The sequence below is a fragment of the Mirounga angustirostris genome, unplaced genomic scaffold, assembly GCF_029215605.1.
Source record: "Mirounga angustirostris isolate CCGP_5_RB_7025 unplaced genomic scaffold, mMirAng1.0.hap1 SCAF_10, whole genome shotgun sequence".
Lineage (NCBI taxonomy): Eukaryota > Metazoa > Chordata > Mammalia > Carnivora > Phocidae > Mirounga > Mirounga angustirostris.
In genome coordinates, this window is record NW_026991718.1 from 64,453,795 (window position 1) to 64,472,227 (window position 18,433).

Sequence of the window (18,433 nt, forward strand, 5' to 3'; positions counted from 1 at the left end):
GTATTAATGTTAGACTTAGGTAAGTAAATTATTGTAATATACAGGTCAGTAACTAAATGAATAAAACTGAAGTATATAACGACCAAGATAATAAAGGGAAAAATTATTTTTAAAAATATACTTAGCCATCTGGAGAGAAACAAACAAGGAAATAGATGGGGTGTGTCAAATTTAAAAAATAAGTAAATAAAATGATAGACTCAAATAAAATACATCAGTAGCTACATTTAATGCAAACAGACTAAATGTTCCAGTTTAAGAAACAAAGATTTTCAATCTGGATTTTAAAAGGACATTGAATAGCACAAAAGCTGTCTGCCACATAACATTATGTATGTGTATCCATTTATGTATATACGTATATTATATATAATGGCATACATGTATGTATATGAGTGTAGATATAAACATATATGCCAAAGATTATAATTTTCTGAAGATATTTTAAAAGTTGGAAAATAATACATTAAGATGTCTTGAGATGACAATTACCTATCTGTGCTTCAGAATCTTCCCCAGTCAGCAAAATACATAAAAACACATAAGGCATATTTATACACACCATCACACAGAGCTGTCACTTGTGTCTCAAGGTTTATACCAGGCATCCTGTTCAGTTCTATAGTAAGCCATCTATTAAAATTTACCAACCATTACATGAACATTAAGAGTTTGAATAAGATTCAAAAGTAATAATTCATGTATTTTCATAGTGTGAAAACTATTTCTTAAACTTTTACTCCCTGTAGATTAACTGTGACCATTACAGCGCTGCTGAATTTCCATGTTATTAGTTTTCTAAAGTTTCTTTGTCAAGGAATTCTGATAATTGAATTAATACTTAATTAGGATTTATGTAACTTGTTATAAAAGTGACTGTTTTTAGTGAACCCAAGACAGTCATATATACTCCTAATCTCATTGTGTTTTTCTTAGGTTTCTTACCAAGGGATTTCTTACTAAAGTGTTATTAAGTATTCAAAAACTAAAAAAAATAAATTAAAAAGACACTGAAAGGATGTCTGGGTGGCTCAGTCAGTTAGGTATCCAACTCTTCATTTGGCTCAGGTCATGATCTCAGGGTCGTAAGATTAAGCTCCACATCAGGCTCCGTGCTCAGCAGGGAGTCTGCTGGAGATTTTCTCTCTCCCTCCCCCCTGCCCCACTTCTTGCTCTCTCACTATCTCTCTCTCAAATAAATAAATAAGACTTTAAAAAAATAATAAAAAATAAAAGGACATAGAAAAGTTAAAGGTAAAAGGATACGAATAATGCAAATAATAACCAAAGTAAAATTGGTGTGTATATATATAAATATAACACAAAATCAACTTCAAGGGAAAAGGTACTAGAAATAAAGAGGTTTGGGGTGCCTGGGTGGCTCAGTCGGTTAAGCATCTGCCTTCAGCTCAGGTCATGATCCCAGGGTCCTGGGATTGAGCCCCTCGTCAGGCTCTATGCTCAGCGTGGTGTCTGCTTCTCCCTCTGCCTCTGCCACTCCTGCTCGTGCTCTCTCTCTCTCTCTAATAAATAAATAAAATCTTTTAAAAAAATAGATTTCATAATGATAAAAATTTCAATTCACCAGTAAGATATAATTTTAGAATTATATGCACCTGATAATGTGACTTCAAAATATGTAAACCAAAAGCTGAACAAGGACAAATAAACAAATCCATATTATATTGAAAGATTTCAGTAAGTGATAAAACAAACAAAAAATAGGGACAAAATACTTGAACAACACAATTAACAAAGTGATCTCATAGACATACATAAAATACTGACTCTAACAACTGTAGAATGCACATTCTTATCAAGTACATGGAAACATTTACAAAAAAATTGACGATAGATGCTGAGTCATAAAGCAAGTCTCAACAAACTTCGAAGGATTCAAATCATATGGATAATGTTTTCTGACCCCCATACAATGTGGGAAGATAACTTCCAAAATCTCCATTTGCTTGTTGGAAAAATTATAAAATGACTTAAATGGTCAAAAATAAATAATGAGAGAAATTAGAAAATAATTTGAACTGAGTCATAATTTAAAAACCTGAATATTATAACTTTAAGATGCAGCATGACAGTACTTAGAAGGAAATATATAAACTGAATATATTAGAAAATAATGACTAAAAATTAATAAGCTAGGTATTTAGCTCAAGAGATTAGACAAAAAGAAACAAAATAAAATTAAAGAGAATAGGAGGAAAGAAATAATAAAGATAGAGGACAGCTAACGAAGAAGAACCAACAAAGCTAAAAGTTTCTCCTTTGAAAAGACTAACAAAATTGACAAAATTTTGATGATATTATTCAGGAAAAAAAGAACAAATAACAAATATCAGAAGTAAAAAAGAGAACACCACTACTGATTCTGCACACATAAACAAAAAATAAGAGCATATTATTGACAACTTTGTCAATAATTTTGAAAATTTAAATGAAGTAGAAAAAAAATCCTAGAAAAATACAATGTATCAAACTGGCATCAAAAGCAATAAAAAGCAATAGAGGGGCACCTGAGTGGCTCAGTCCGTTAAGCATCTGACTCTTGGTTTCAACTCAGGTCATGATTTCTGGGTGGTGGGATCCAGCCCCGCATTGGGTTCCACACTCAGCAAGGAGTCTGCTTGGGATTCTCTCTCTCCCTCTCACTCCCTTCCCCTTGCCCATGCATGGGCATGCACACACACACACAAGCTCTCTCTCTTTCTAAAATAAATAAATAAATAAATAAATAAATAAATAAATAAATAAATAAATAAATAAATAAATCTTTTTTATAAAGTTTTAAAAACGCAATAGAAAACTCTAAAGTCCTATAACCATTAAAGAAATTAAACCAGTAAAAAAAAAAAAAAAAAAGCCTGCCCAGGCCTAGACAACTTTACTCTTATGTTCTCACAAACTTACAAAGAATAAACAATTTCCATTGTATATAAATTCTTCCAGAGAATAGAAAAATAAGAAATATTGCCCAATTTATTTAATGTGGCTAGCATAATTTTGATAGCAAACTTGACAATGACAATATAAGAAAAGATTATTACCAAACAAATGCTGTGTCAAAATTGGTTCAACAATTGTAATAAATGTCTATCACACTAATGCAATACATTAATAATAGGGAAAATTGTGGGTGGGTGGAGAGGGTATATAGTAACTCTCTAATTTCTGCTCAATTTCTCCAAAAACCAAAGTATATTAATTAAAAATTTTTAACTGAGAAAAAAAAAGAAGAAAATATTATAGACCAAACTCACTTACCAGCATATAGATGGAAAAATTCTAATAGAATATTAGCAAACTTAATCTAGCAACATATAAAAGTAATAATAGGTCATGATTAAGGTGTATTTATCCCAAAAATTCATGGTTCGTTTAATATTCAAAAATTAAGTAATGAATTCACCATGTTAACAAATTAGAGAAAAATCACATGATCATCTCAATAGATGCAGATGAAACACTTAAAAAGATTTAACACCCATTTATGACTAAACCAAATAAAACTCTTAGCAAACAAGGAGCAGAAGGTAATTTCTTTCATCTTTACAAAACATAAAGCAAATATCTTACTTAATTTAAATGCTGAAATTTTTCCATTGGAAATCAGAAACAGGACAAGGAAGACTGGCTATCACTGTTTCTAATCAACATTGTAGGGGAGGGCCCATTCATGAAGAAATTTTTAAAAATTAAAAATAAGAAACTAAAGCAGAGGGAAAAAAAACCTGTCATTATTTACAGATGAAATGATTTTTATATAAAATCCAAATAAACTTGGAACACCTGGGTGGCTCAGTTGGTTAAGCATCTGCCTTTGGCTCAGGTCATGATCCCAGGGTTCTAGGATTGAGTCTTGTGTCAGGCTCCCTGCTCAGCGGGGAGCCTGCTTCTCCCCCTCCCTCTGCAGCTCCCCCTGCTCATGCTCTCTCTCTCTCTCTGACAAATAAATAAATAAATAATTTTTTAAAAATCCAAATAAACTGTTAAAATTTAGAACAAAAAGGTTTAGCAAAGTCACTGAAAAATAATGTCCAAAACCTCTATTTCCTCCATATACCAGCAACAAATAGTTACAAAATTTAAGTTTACAAAAGATAGCATTTACAATAGCCTTTGTTTACAATAGCATTAAACATTACCAATTACTTAAGAATAAATCTAATAAAAGATTTCCAACACCATTATAAAGAAAATCATAAAACTTTGTTCAGAGACATTGAAGGCAACCTAAGTAATGGAGAAGAATACCAGATTCAAGGAACACCCAGTAGTAAAAATATGTAACTTCTCCCCAAATTTATTTATAGATTCACACAATCTTATCAAAATCAAAAGTTTTCATGGAACTTGACAAACTACTTCTAAAATTTATATTGACATGCAAAAGGCCAAAAGCAATCAAGGCACTTTATTAGTTTCCTAGGGATGCTGTATATAACAAAGTACCACAAACTGGATGGCTTAAAACAACAAATTTATTGTCTCATAGTTCAGGTGGCTAGAATTCCAAAATCAAGGTGTTGCCAGGTTGATGCGTCCTTTGAAACCTATACAGAGAATCCTTCCTTGTCTTTTCTATCTTCCGGTGGTTTCCTGACAATCTTTGGCTTTCCTTGGTTGGCAGCTGCATAACTCCAAGCTCTGCCTTCATGGTCACATAGCATTCTCTCTGTGTCTGTCTTTATATGGCCATCATCTTATAAGAACACCAGTCACATTAGAATGAGGGGTCACCCTACTCCAATATGACCTCATCTTAACTAATTACCCCTGCAATCACCGTATTTCCAAATAAAGTCACATTCTGAGGTTTTAGAGATGTCAACATATCTTTTGTGGGGAGGACACAGTTCAGCTCATAACAGCACTTTTAAAGAGAAAGAACCAAGAGGAAAATTTGTTCTAGTAGACAACAAGACATATTACAAAGCTGTAGTAATCAGGACTGTATGGTGTTGCCACAGGGACAGGAAAGTAGAAGAGTAACAGAGCAGGAGAGCTGAGTAATGTCATTGAAATAGGTTTGTGTGACATTTGACTTGTGACAGAGGTGGCACTGCAGAGCAGTGAGGATGGAATAGACTTTCTAAAAGAAGATACCAGGATAATGAGAAAAATGAAATTGGGCTCCTCTTTTATATCATACACAAAACTCAAATCCATTGAATTTTAGAAAATACGGGATGATTCTTCTTGACCTTGGACTAGGGAAGGATTTTTCTAAACAAGCACTAAAAGTACTCATAATAGAAAAAAAATGACTGATAAATTAAAATTAAAAACTACTTATAAACAACAGTATAGAAAGAGTGGAAATTCAACTCGAAGTGTAGGAAAAGATATTTGCCATGCATATAACTAATAAAGAACTAGTATCCAGAATATAAGAAACTGCTACAAATAACAAGGAAAAGGAAAAGTACACAAGAGTAAAAATGGTGAAAAGATTTGAAAAAGCACTTCACAAAAGAGGAAATTCCAATGACCAATATCATATTTTAAAATGTTTGGTGTTAATGAACAAACATTTCTTCAAAGAAGACATCCAGGTGGTCAACACACATGAAAAGATGTCCAACATCACTCATCATCAGGGTTATCCAAATCAAAACCACAATGAGATATCACCTCAGTCTTGTCAGAATGCCTACAATCAAAAACACAAGAAACAACAAGTGTTGGTGAGGATGTAGAGAAAAGGGAATCTTTGTGCACTGTTGGTGGGAATGCAAACTGGTGCAGCCACTGTGAAAGACAGTATGGATGTTCCTCAAAAAATTAAAAATAGAACTACCCTACAATCCAGGAATTGCACTGCTGGATGTTTACCCAAAGAATACAACAACACTAATTCAAAAGGATATATGCACCCCTATGTTTATTGCAGCATTATTTACAGTAGCCAAATTATGGAAGCACCCAAAGTGTCCATCAATAGATGAATGGGTAAAGATGTGGTATACATATACATAGAATATTATTCAGCCATGAAAGAGAATGAAATCTTGCCATTTGCAATGACAGGGATGGAGCTAGAGAGTATAATGCTAAGTGAAATAAGTCAGAAAAAGACAAATACCATATGATTTCACTTATATGTGGAATTTAAGAAACAAAACAAATGGGGGCATGTGGCTGGTTCAATCAGTAGAGCATGCAACTCTTGATCTCAGGGTTGTGAGTTCAAGCCCCAAATTGGGTGTAGAGATTACTTAAAAAATAAAGTCTTAAAAAAAAAGAAACAAAACAAATGAACAAAGGAGGAAAAAAGAGGGAGACAAACCAAGAAACAGACTCTTAACTATATAGAACAAACTGATGGTTACCAGAGGGGAAGTGTATGGGGGGATGGGTGAAATAAGTGATGGGGAATAAGGAGTGCACTTCTTGTGATGAGCCCCAGATGTTCTATGGAAGTGTGAATCACTATATTATACAAAAGGAGGCATGTAAAGTAGAGCAGATTTGAGCATATAGGTGATAAGTTCCATTTTGTACATTATGATACCGGGGTTCCAGAACATCTCCCACTGCTGATATTTAGCTGACCATTGGAATTAGATCTTGTATATATTTTATAAGTATGTGTTATGGGCTGAATGTTTGTATCTCCCAAAAATTTATTTGTTAAGCACTAATCCCCAATTAAATGATGTTTGGGAGTGGGGCCTTTGGGAGGTAATTAGGCTTAAATGAGGCATGAGGATGGGGCACCATGATGGAGTTAGTGTCCTTATAAGAAGAGGAAGAAAGACTGGAGTTTTCTCTCTCCACTATGTGAGGACACAGCAAGAAGGTGGCTGTCTACAAGCTAAAATGAGATTCTTTACAAGGGAACCAAAGTGGCTGGCATCTTGATCCTGGGCTTCCCACCATCCAGAACTGTGGGTAATAAATTTTTGTTGCTTAAGCTACTAAGTCTATGGTATTTTGTTACAATAGCCCAAACTGACTAATACAATATGGGAGGGAAAAAGAGAGGAAAAGTCATCTAGTAGAGAAGGTGGGGCTGTAGATATGGATTTGGAGGTCAACCACATACAGCTAACAGTGGATCTCAAGAGATCAGATAAGCCTAAAATTGAATAAAAATAAAGAAAAAGAAGAAAAGATGCTAAGATCAAATCCTTGAGGAACAACTAAAACTATAGAAGAAAGGATGAGACAAATAATTGTTGGCAGAGAGGTGGGGAAACCAGGAGAATATAATGTAAAGAAGCCAAAAGACAGGGCATCTGGGTGACTAAGTCAGCTAAGCGTCTGACTCTTGGTTTTGGCTCAGGTCATGATCTCAGGATTCTGAGATCAGGATTGAGCCCACCCCACCTCGGGCTCCCCGCTTAGTGCAGAGTCTGCTGGAGATTCTTTCTCCCTCTCCCTCTCCCTTTCCCTCTGCCCCTACCCCGGCACACAGGCACTCTCGCTCTTTCTCTCTCTCTCAATCTCTCCAATAAATAAATAAAGAATCTTAAAAGAAGAAGAAGAAGAAGCCAGAACAGGAAAGAGTTTCAGGATTTGGCCAACAGTGGGTTAGAGAACTGAGAGAAAGCGATTGTGCTCAATGACAAACAGAACAATTTTTAGTCACCTTAAACAGAGTGGTTTCAGTGGATTGTTGAGGGCAGAAGTCAGGCTACAAAATTATGGAATTTCTGGATCACCCTAACACAGAGGAAGTGAATATGGTCCCTTCAAGACTTTTGGTAGTGAAAGGGAAATAACATGAGAGTAGTAAAGTCAGAAGAAAGGGACTTTTTCTAGATGAAGAAGAGTACTATGGTTTTAGAAAGACCACAGTGAGGAAATATTAAAGATGCAAGATGGTGTTCAGAGTGGATAAAAGAGGGAACAGTGTTCTGAGAGATGGAAGAGCACAAGTGCAGGAGCTAGTCTTTGAAAGGAGGAAGAACACACCCTGTTTGAGGCAGAAGAATCTTCAATCTAAAGTGTATAACATGAAATGAAAACTCATCAGAGACCAAAGCATTAATAAAAGAAAAGTAAACTCTTGTGCACTGTTGGTGGGAAGTTAAATTGGTGCAGCCACTGTGGAAAACAGTATGGAGATTCCTCAAAAAATTAAAAATGAGGGCACCTGGGTGGCTCAGATGGTTGAGCGTCTGCCTTCAGCTCAAGTCATGGTCTCCAGGTCCTGGGATTGAGCCCCGCGTCGGGCTCCCAGTTCAGCAGGGAGTCTGCTTCTCCCTCTCCTTCACTTCACCCCTGCTTGTGTTCTCTCTGTCAAATGAATAAACTTCAAAAAATTAAAAATGGAACTGCTATGTAGTCCAGAAATTCCACTTCTGGGTATTTATTTAAAGAAAACAAAAACACTAACTCAAAAAGATATATGCACCCTATGTTCACTGCAGCATTATTTATAAAAGCCAAGATATGGGAACAACATAAGTGTCCATCAACAGATGAATGGATAAAGAAAATTTGATATAGATATAGAGATAGATCTAGATGGATATAGAGCGAGAGAGAATGAAATATTATTTAGTCATAAGAAAGAATAAAATCTTGCCATTTGTGACAACATGGATGGACCTTGAGGGCATTACTCTAGGTGAAATAAGTCACTTATTAAGTCATAGAAAGACAAATACAGCATGATCTCACTTATACGAAAAATCTTTAAAAAAAAAAAAAAAGACAACCCAGCTCATAGATACATAAAACGGATTGCTTGGTACCAGAGGCAAGGAAGAGTTGGGGAAGGGGGAACAGCACTGGGGAGAAATGAGTGAAGGAAGTCAAAAGGAACAAACTTCCAGTTATAAAATAAGTAAAGAGATATAATTTACAGCATGATGACTACAGTTAATAATACTATATTGCATAATTGAAAGCTGCTAAGAGTAGATCTTTTAAGAAAGAAAGTATTTTTACTTTTAATGCCTTAAAATGAAGTCCAGTCATTAAGAGAATTGATTCCCCAAATAAAGAATACAGCAGCTATTTAAGGGGGAAAAAAATGCAAGGTTACCAAGGTAACAATAAACTTGTTTATGGTGGGCAAAAGCAGACATTTCCTCACATGGTTACCACATGGGCAAGGATCACCACCTACCTGTAGATGGCAGAAGTTGGGGATGAATATTTTTTCATCAGGGACTTCTCAGTAAGGACTCAGAAAGGTTTCATAACTCAGGGGTTCATGTTAGACGTGTTGTTGCTTTGGGTTTGTTTTTACTATGGTCCATGATGTGCTTTCCATGTTGCTCTCAGAATTACAGTCATCTGTAGGCAATGAATGTGTCTGTGATAAAGTGTAGACCTTGAGGAAAATGCAAAATGCTTGAGATGGACAGTGTAGGAAACATGAAAGGGAGTCAGTTGTAGATTGCATTCCAAATATCCCAAAATACCAAAGAGGGTGAAAACAGGAAAGTTATCCAATCCACCCTCATCAGTATGTTTGGAGGGGGAAAATGAGGCCTAGAGAAATGGCTTAATGAAAAGCAAAGTTTGGAACATAGGACTGTCGACCCATAGTCCAGTGTTCTTTATGCCTTACCATATTGCCATGTAAAATCAAAGTTTTCTGGAGCCCAATTCCTTGTGAGTTATGTAATGTGTGCATAGGAATGGAATCCTAGCATGAACAGTAAAATAAGCAGTTCCCATACTTTCAGATGCCAGGTAGGTGTCTTTGATTATCCTTATTCTGGTCTTTGCCAAACTCTCTGGTCTAGGAGAGAAAAAAAGGCACACAATATTTCCTTTTTAAATTCCTAAAATAAATTATAAGCACTATAGGGACAAATTTAGAATAAAAAGTTATCTAATAGTATAGGATTTTATAATAAGCTGGTATTTAAAAAATATTTCCTATAGCTTCTTAATTTCTAAATTTAATCAAGAGCTCATTTAGAGTGAGATAAATTAATCTGAGGAACTATTAAAATAAAGGTACTTATTTAATCACAAAATCTATTAAAATATTGAATATTTCTAAATCTCTTACTAATATGAAATCATATTACTTAGTTGTTCTGGAAATAAAAAGAAATTTAAGTACAGCTTGAAGACAAGAATAAAAGGGTAGGTTAGAGAAACACTTCATTAATCTTCTACTACATTTTAATCATCCCAGAGAACAGTAAAATGTTGATGTGTGTAAAATAGCCAAATGAAGCTAATCAATTTATACAAAAATGAGAAAGTTATGGAAAATGTCTTTCTATAAAATTGTGGTACTAGTTTTTAAATGATCAGTTTCTGTTTTTAATTATCTTCTAATTTGCAGAACAGCAATCTGAATATATACTCTAGGAAAAATCATAATTAGATAAGGCTCATTTTCTTAAAGTTATCCATGTTAGATCTGAATGTGAAGAGTTGTCAAAAATAATCTCAAGGCAGCTGTTTCCAATTATGCTTATTTTGACAACTGAAAATCAGTAAACAAACCAAAAATAGTTTAATATTTTGACCAATGTAGCTCCTTAATACTAAACAAAATAATTATGCTTTATATTGGTATAAAATTTAAGAAGCATATTTTAAGGTTTAAACAGAAAGGAATTATTTTCTTAAATTCTGCAAAAGTTAATTATTATACAAATTCAGGTAGATGATGTACAAAGTATATCTTCATAAACAAAAATTCCAAATCCTCATCAGTAAATGAGATATTCAAATCCACTCAACACAAGCATTCATAAAAGGTTTCCACCATATTTGATATTTGAGGAGTCAAGTATAATGTCAATACCATTAATAATATAAATATGATTCAGATTTCCTAAATACTCTCCATTCTGCTAACAGTAGATTCCTACCAACCTTCATTCTTTAAAAACAACAACAAACTTTTTTTTTTTAAAGATTTTATTTATTTATTTGACAGAGAGAGAGAGAGAGAACACAAGTAGGCAGAGAGGCAGGCAGAGGGAGAGGGAGAAGCAGGCTTCCCGCGGAGCAGGGAGTCCAATGCCGGGCTCGATCCCAGGACCCTGGGATCATGACCTGAGCCGAAGGCAGACGCTTAACAACTGAGCCACACAGGCGCCCCAACAACAAACTTTTATAGGAATGTCAACTGTTTGGAAGGAATATTTTTTCATATATGGAAACAAAGTATAAGTAATACAGATGAGGCAGAAAGAGGAAAAAGAAACATGAACAAGAGTTGTCAAGCATACAAAAGTCCAAGAATAATACAGTGCAAACAGCACAGGAATCTGGGTTTTCCTCATCTAGACTGCTATGAAATATTGGGGACAGCATTTTTTCTTCGTACTTTTTGGTACACAATTGATGGATTGTTGAACGTTACATCTGAAATTAGTGATGTTCTAGAGGTTGGCTAATTGAATAAAACAAACAAACAAAAAACGATCAAAACATCTTTAAAATTAGGACCCATTCTTCCTTCATTACAAATCTGCATTTTTCTTTGAAGCTTGCATTAAGACCTTTTTATGGAAGTAAGAGGGACTTTTCTCCATAGAAAACAAGTAAGGTCTGTACCTCTGAAACAAATAATACATTATATGTTAAAAAAAAAAAAGAGAGAGAAAATAGTAGGAAGGGAAAAATGAAGGGGGGGAAATGAACCATGAGAGACTATGGACTCTGAGAAACAAACTGAGGTTCTAGAGGGGAGGGGGTGGGAGGATGGGTTAGCCTGGTGATGGTTATTAAAGAGGGCACGTTCTGCACGGGGCACTGGGTGTTATGCACAAACAATGAATCATGGAACACTACATCAAAAACTAATGATGTAATGTATGGTGATTAACATAATAAAATTAAATTTAAAAAAAAGAAAACAAGTAAGGATTCCAAGGCGATCTTGACTATATGCATTAGGGCCTATAAAACCCTAGAAGGCCTGCCTGCTCCCAGACACCTGTCCAATTATCCTGACATCATCTGAAATTTCCACTAATTTGTTATATTAGCAGAGTTTCTTTGGGGATAAGGAATTAATTCTAAAAGATTCCTATTGTAAAAGTGCAAAATGTTATTTGATGTTAATATTTTTCAACCAGCTATCTAGCTGTACGTGGCTGGGAACAGGTGTGTATAAGGGAAGCAGACCCAATTATTTCAGGGCAATGGATATCCCATCCTTCCTGTGGATGGTAATGATGAGGAAAAGATCCAGAGCATGGGGTACTGCTTAAAGGCAAATACGTGAGGGCTCTGAGGGTGGAGTCCTTAAACAAAGCCATGTGGGAACAGCCATGTTGTACCAGACACTTGGGGATAGTAGGAGAACCATGGAACCACATTTCCCTACTTCACCATTTGATTTCCCATAAGAAGTATTCACAGTATAATAGCATGTTGAACGTTCCAGAAGAAAGCAACAGGTTACAGTACTGTAAGATTTATGCCTTTCCACACTTGATACAATGGGCTGTTTCTTCATATATCTGTGCCTTGCTTTCTGCATTTCTTTTCCTGCTTACCCCAAATTCCTTATCTGCCTAATCCTGCAGCAGCCAGGCATAAAACACAGGACCAGTCAGGACCATTCTACCTGAATGTTAAACAATTCAGACTAAAGGGCAGGAGGAAGCAGAGAGTAGCCATCCTTGTATATTTCTAAAATGAAATGCCATGACTTCCCTTATTGGAAATGTCAAGCCATCCCATGGACTAACATTAGGATCAAAACCAGATGATTATCCTGTTTTTCCCAAGAAAAAATTACACTCTACTTCATTTAAAAGCCAGAATCTAATTTTTATCTTAAAAAAAAAAAAAAAACAGCTCTTTAAAGTAAATATTTCCCCAAAAGAAAACCACCTAATATACTTGGGTGGAGGGGAGGAAAGGAATAAAAAAGGAAAAGAGAAATAAATTGAGGTTTGTGTGAGGCATAAGTAATTTGAACTCTGGACATGGACATGGATCTTTACCATTAGTAATTGTTCTGCTATTCCGGGGGAGAGCAGAGATGAAGCTAGGGTTGAAAACAATTCAGGATTGACCAGAGATGAAAGCACTAATTCCAGTGCGGGTGGGGGATAGGATTCAAAATACTGGAAAGCTTTGTTTTCCTCACCCTGTGTCTTGGAACCGCCAGATCAGAAGTTGGCAACTCTATATTAAACATCATAACAGCTGGGATGAGGAAACTCTTCACAGAAGGGCCACCCCAAAAGTCAGGAATGAAAAAATGCTAGAGGAATAAACACAACAAAATCCCACAGGAAAATATATCTGGCCACTGGGTGGGTATCAGCCTTGTGTCATACTTGGTATGCACTGGAATTTTCTTCCTTTAAAATAAAGACTACTTTTCCTTTGAGAAAGTTGCCTGTTTTTTAGGTATTCACCCATCTTTCACAGAGAACTTCAATTCTAAGCATATATTGCTCATAAGGCTTTTTAGGGGAAATGTGAGCCCAATCCCTTAACCTAGAGCTTAAAAACATTACACATAATAGTCAGTGGACAAGAAAAAAGAGGAAATGCTGAACAATTTCTCCTCTTGGGAGAAACAGGTTGGTTTTCTACAATGTCATTGACCCTGAAGGGCATATAAGACTATTTCTACACAAGAGAAGGTTTGCACTAAATTTGGCCCTAAAAGTCCATAGCTTTGCCTTCACATTATTTATTGGCCCTCTTCCCACCCTCTCATGACCTCTTATGCTCATCATGTGGTATGAACACTGAGAACATTTAACAATCTTTTTTTTTTTTTTAAGATTTTATTTATTTGACAGAGAGAGACACAGCAAGAGAGGGAACACAAGCAGGGGAGTGGGAGAGGGAGAAGCAGGCTTCCCGCTGAGCAGGGAGCCCGATGTGGGGCTCGATCCCAGGACCCTGGGATCATGACCTGAGCTGAAGGCAGACGCTCAATGACTGAGCCACTCAGGCGCCCCCACTGAGAACATTTAAAAACTACAAGGTGAGAACCTAACCCATGAGCAGGCACTCAGAAGACCCTGGAAAATAATGTTGAAACACGATCAAAATCAAAGGCAGAAAGAGTATCCAAATAGGCAACAAAAGATTCAGTTCCTTAAATGAGCTTTTTAACATTAAAGAGAAATCCAGAAAAACAAAGATTTCATAATATAATTTGTGCTTTTCCCCCATTGAACAATGAATTCTCTAAGTATATGTAATAAAACACTAGAATGTATTGACTTCAAGTTGCAACATGGGTAGATATATTTTCTTCTCTATACTAAGGAAGAAATAGATTTCAAGTGTAATACATGACATTTGTGTTAGACTTTTTTTTCTAACTGACTTTAGGGGAATAAGTTACTGGAATATAGCCCCAGAAGACCTCCTCTGGAAACTTTGAAGAATCTAAGCTAGTTATTGGACAGGGCTTCCTGGAAAAACTAGGTGAGAGCTTCTTTAAGCCAGGGACAGGCTACATAGAGTAATATATTTGAACACTGGCTTGGCAGTCAAGCATATTCTGGGTGTGAATTCTGCTTCTACTAGTCACCATATTGGTGATCTCAGGCAAGTTACTTAGCCCCTAGAAGCACGGTTTCTGGGCTATAAAAATGAAGGTAATGCCAACCTCTTCAACAGGGTTGTTGGAAGAATTAAATGAAGCAATGTAAGTATTGGCAAATGAAATGCAAATAATGATAATAATAGTAATAATAGCTAAAGTGTATCTCATGATTATCAAGTGCCAGGCACTGTTACCCAAAATGCAACTTATTATTACTATACTACTGCTATTACTGCTACTACCATATACATTACTTATCAATATATCCCCAGTACCTAGCACAATGCCTAGCATAACTGGCATTCAGTAAATACTTCTTGAATTGAATTAAATTTCTCAGCATTACTTAGACTCAGACAGGCAAGAAGTGAGCAATCCAGTCAACCAAATGAATTGATTCCATATTCACAATATCTACCAAAAAACATGACTGTCATTTTTCATTGAATTTACTTGTTGGGTTTTTTTTTTTAATTTGAGTAAACTATATGGAAATTTGGGTAGCATAGACACTAATATTCATGAATGTCTGCAGAAGATAAAACTACAGACCAATTTTGCTTGTAAATACCCTCAATCATGAGTGACCTTAAAGATATGACATGTAGCATTTTGTCATTTTATTGAGAAGCAAATCTGAACCACACACAATAGGAGACCAATATATGAGGATGAGTCCTAAACATGTGTGTGGTGTGTGCCCCAGGAGAGGGCCCATTGAGAAGGAAGCTTTGCCTTTCACTAGATCATTATCATTGTAGTAACTCTCATAAAGCTGTGGAGGAAAGGGCTTCTTTGTGGAATAATAGTCCCACAAAATCGGCCAACACACAGAGCTATAGTAGTATTCACGGATTTGGGAATTCTAAAAGGACCTGGGACAAATTCCTAGTAGATGTCAAGGATATACCATACAGACTGTGATAACTGTGAGAATTAAAATCAGATCACATAAAAGCTATTCAGTTGGAAGACCAAACAAATTCTCAGAAATTCAGCAAAAAATGCTGGAGCAAACTTTCAAAATCCAGTTCATCTTTAACTTATCATTTTTCTAAGTGGGAAATGTTCATGATGTCCTGTTTAATTATCTTCAGAAACTTTTTTTAAAACCTTTAGAAAATTTTCACATTTTCTAAAATAGTACAAGCAATCAAATGCCAAGCTCACCATAATAAAATGTACATACATAAAATATGAAATTGCTTTGCATTGTAACATTACCTTAACCATATTACAGAGTAAATATTATGTCCTTTTAACATCATAAGAGTAAACTAATGGCTCAGAAACAACATGTGTGATCTGACTAAATTAATGTTACTATGGAAACTTGATATTTTCAATTTCCCAACCCTTAAGGTCAATTTCAACACTGCAATATGCTGTTTTCCATTCTGCTGCTATAGTTCAGGACAATAGAAAAGCATGCTGTAAATCAAAGTTATTAAAGACGTTAAACTAAAACTGGGAAATAAAAGTAGGAAAAACTATATTCTTCTCTTAAAAAGTTCAATCCTATGTCATCTATGGTTCATTCCATAACCCAAGTCCTCATCTGGCTTGTCTTTCTTTTTCCCAACAGTTTGCTGGCAGATCCACAAACTCAAAATAAATAGAATTTTTCCACTATCTAATTCTGAATTTGGCAGGGAAACTCAATGATGAATCTATTCCTACCTCAAAAAATGTTTTCTTTTATACATTTCACTCACTCATACTCACTCAAGGCAGTAGACTAGAGAAATAACAACTTTAGTGTCCGTGTGTGTATGTGTGTTGGGACTGGGAAGGGGCTTCTATCATATGTGTCTCAGGAATAAGTCAAAATACAAATCCAATCATAATATCTGAAATTTCAAATAGGAATAATCAGTTTTTTCACCACTTTCCCCCTTGGATTCCTTCCAGGCCATCTGAGGAGAAATCTCATAAGGTTTATCACTATGAAGAGGATATTTCTGCATATCCTGAACAAGTAAACACCCCTCACAACGGCGGGTGGTGCTGCAGGCTGATGGCTTCACTTACCCCCCTCAGCTTGGTTCTTTAAAATACAAATGCTTCACAGTCTACACAGACTTTTAACTAGCTTACTTGCATAGAACTTACAGTAGTAAAATAATTTAAACAATAATTTTTATTATTTCCTTCCCCAGGGACAGGTAAGTGAAGGGTTATTGCTATCTAGACAGCTTTCCCTACTCATTTTTTCTTACTTTTTCAAGTTAAACTTAATCCCAGTGACTCTCTACCTACCAAGTCTACCTTCTATTACAAACCTTTTCAAAAAGTCTTAAAAGCTCATTCACTTTAATTTGGAATTAATGCCAGGGAAGTGACACAACATGAACCACCCTGTTCGTTTCACGTAGGTGCCTAGAAACAATGTATAACTTCTATTTGGAAAGAGACAAACCTGGGTTATACATGGACTTTTACTGTGGAATCTGTTAGCATTTCTTTTTCAAGCATCACCTTCAGTTTATGTGAGGAAACTGTCCCCAGGGCATTATTTTAAGGAGATTTGTGAATTTATACTGCATAATGCCTCCAAATTAATTTTACCAAAGCAATTTTGATCATTTCAGTACCTTACTCAAAAATCCTCAGTGATCCTCTTTCTTTCTCCATTGCCTACAGGCTAAAGTTCTAAAAGGCCCTCAACAATCTGGCAGCAATTAGTGCCTAGGACCTCACTTCCTTCCCTCCCTACACAGACTCTCCCAACCAGGGGAAGGAGCTACGCTTCTTGTCCAGTGGGTTATAATGTGTGCTGTGGACCAAGGAAAGCTATGTACTGTATTCTAGCCTCTTTTTTTCCAGTGGGAGTTTTACTGAAGTTTTTCTGTTCTTTCTCCACAATTCCACGTTGGTTGTGTTATAAGTGGACCCCTTAGATCATAACTGTGAAGAATGGTATCCACACCTGATGGAGAGGAAAGGACAACCCAGAGATCCTGGACTTGCAGCTGATTTGGACTTTGGATTGTCTCTCTTTAGAAAGAGGTTGTAAATGCATATAATAGTGTATCAATAGGGAGAAAGATATGTATGGATGTTGAGCAGCCAGAGAAAGACTGTAGAGGACTCTGTGGGTGCCTCCCAAACATATCACCCACTCCTTTCTGTAGAGCAACCATTCTGTTTGAGTGGCAGCAAACCACATCTCCACCACGAATTAGGTGGACCCTAATTTATCTAAGCTAGTCATTGTTATCCTGTCCCCCTTGAAACAAACATTGGCATAACCCAAACCTAAGTAATTCAGTCGCTGTTATTCTCCTGGCCACTGTGATTGGCTTAGGATGGTGCAATCCCAGCAAATCTGAGAACTTTTTTCAATGGCTAAAAGAGGCAACTCTCTTCTGGATATGAACAAGGAATCATATAGGCTACATGTGGTAATCAGACTTTAAGATGGCCCCCAATGATTCCAGCCTCCTGATATTCACATTTTTGTATAATACCCCTCTCACTGTGTCCCCAAGTTGGTCTGTATGACCAATAGAATAGGGAAGAAGTGATGGTATATAATTTCTGAGATTATGTTATAAAATACGGGGTTCTTTCTCCTCCTTTTCCCTCTCCTTATCCCTTTCCCCCTCTCTCTCTCATCACTTGCTCTGGGGGAAACCAATTGCTATTTCATGGAAACCCATACATAAGCCCATATGATAAAGAACAGAAGTTTCCACCTAACAGCCATATGAGTGAACTTAGAAGTATATTCTCCAGCCCCAGTGAAGCCTTAGATGACCACAGCCTGGCTGACATCTTGATTGCTGCCTTGTGAGAGATTCTGAGAGATTCTGAGAGATTCTCTGATAAGCCATGCCTAGATTCCTGTCACACAGAAACTATAAGAGAATAAACGTTTATTGCTTAATCCATAAATTTTGAGGTAATTTGTTATGCAGCAATAGATAACTCATACACTTGAGGAATCATCTTGCAACTAGC

At 36.0% G+C, this 18,433-nt stretch overlaps 1 long non-coding RNA gene across 5 annotated transcripts in view; it reads right to left on the reverse strand.

Annotated features, from left to right (window-relative positions):
- Positions 1-2,976: 2,976 nt before the first annotated feature.
- Positions 2,977-18,433, reverse strand: part of LOC123851291 (uncharacterized) — a 104,273-nt gene continuing 88,816 nt past the window's right edge. The window contains exons 5-8 of one of the 5 annotated variants that reach the window (XR_010405690.1): positions 9,542-9,715; positions 9,095-9,301; positions 8,114-8,256; positions 2,978-5,665 (exon numbers count right to left, since the gene is read on the reverse strand). This is a non-coding gene — a long non-coding RNA (uncharacterized LOC123851291). Of the gene's footprint in view, positions 5,666-8,113; positions 8,257-9,094; positions 9,716-18,433 lie in introns of all 5 variants that reach the window. The other 4 variants (XR_006792527.3, XR_006792526.3, XR_006792525.3 and 1 more) reach the window with 4 other exon arrangements.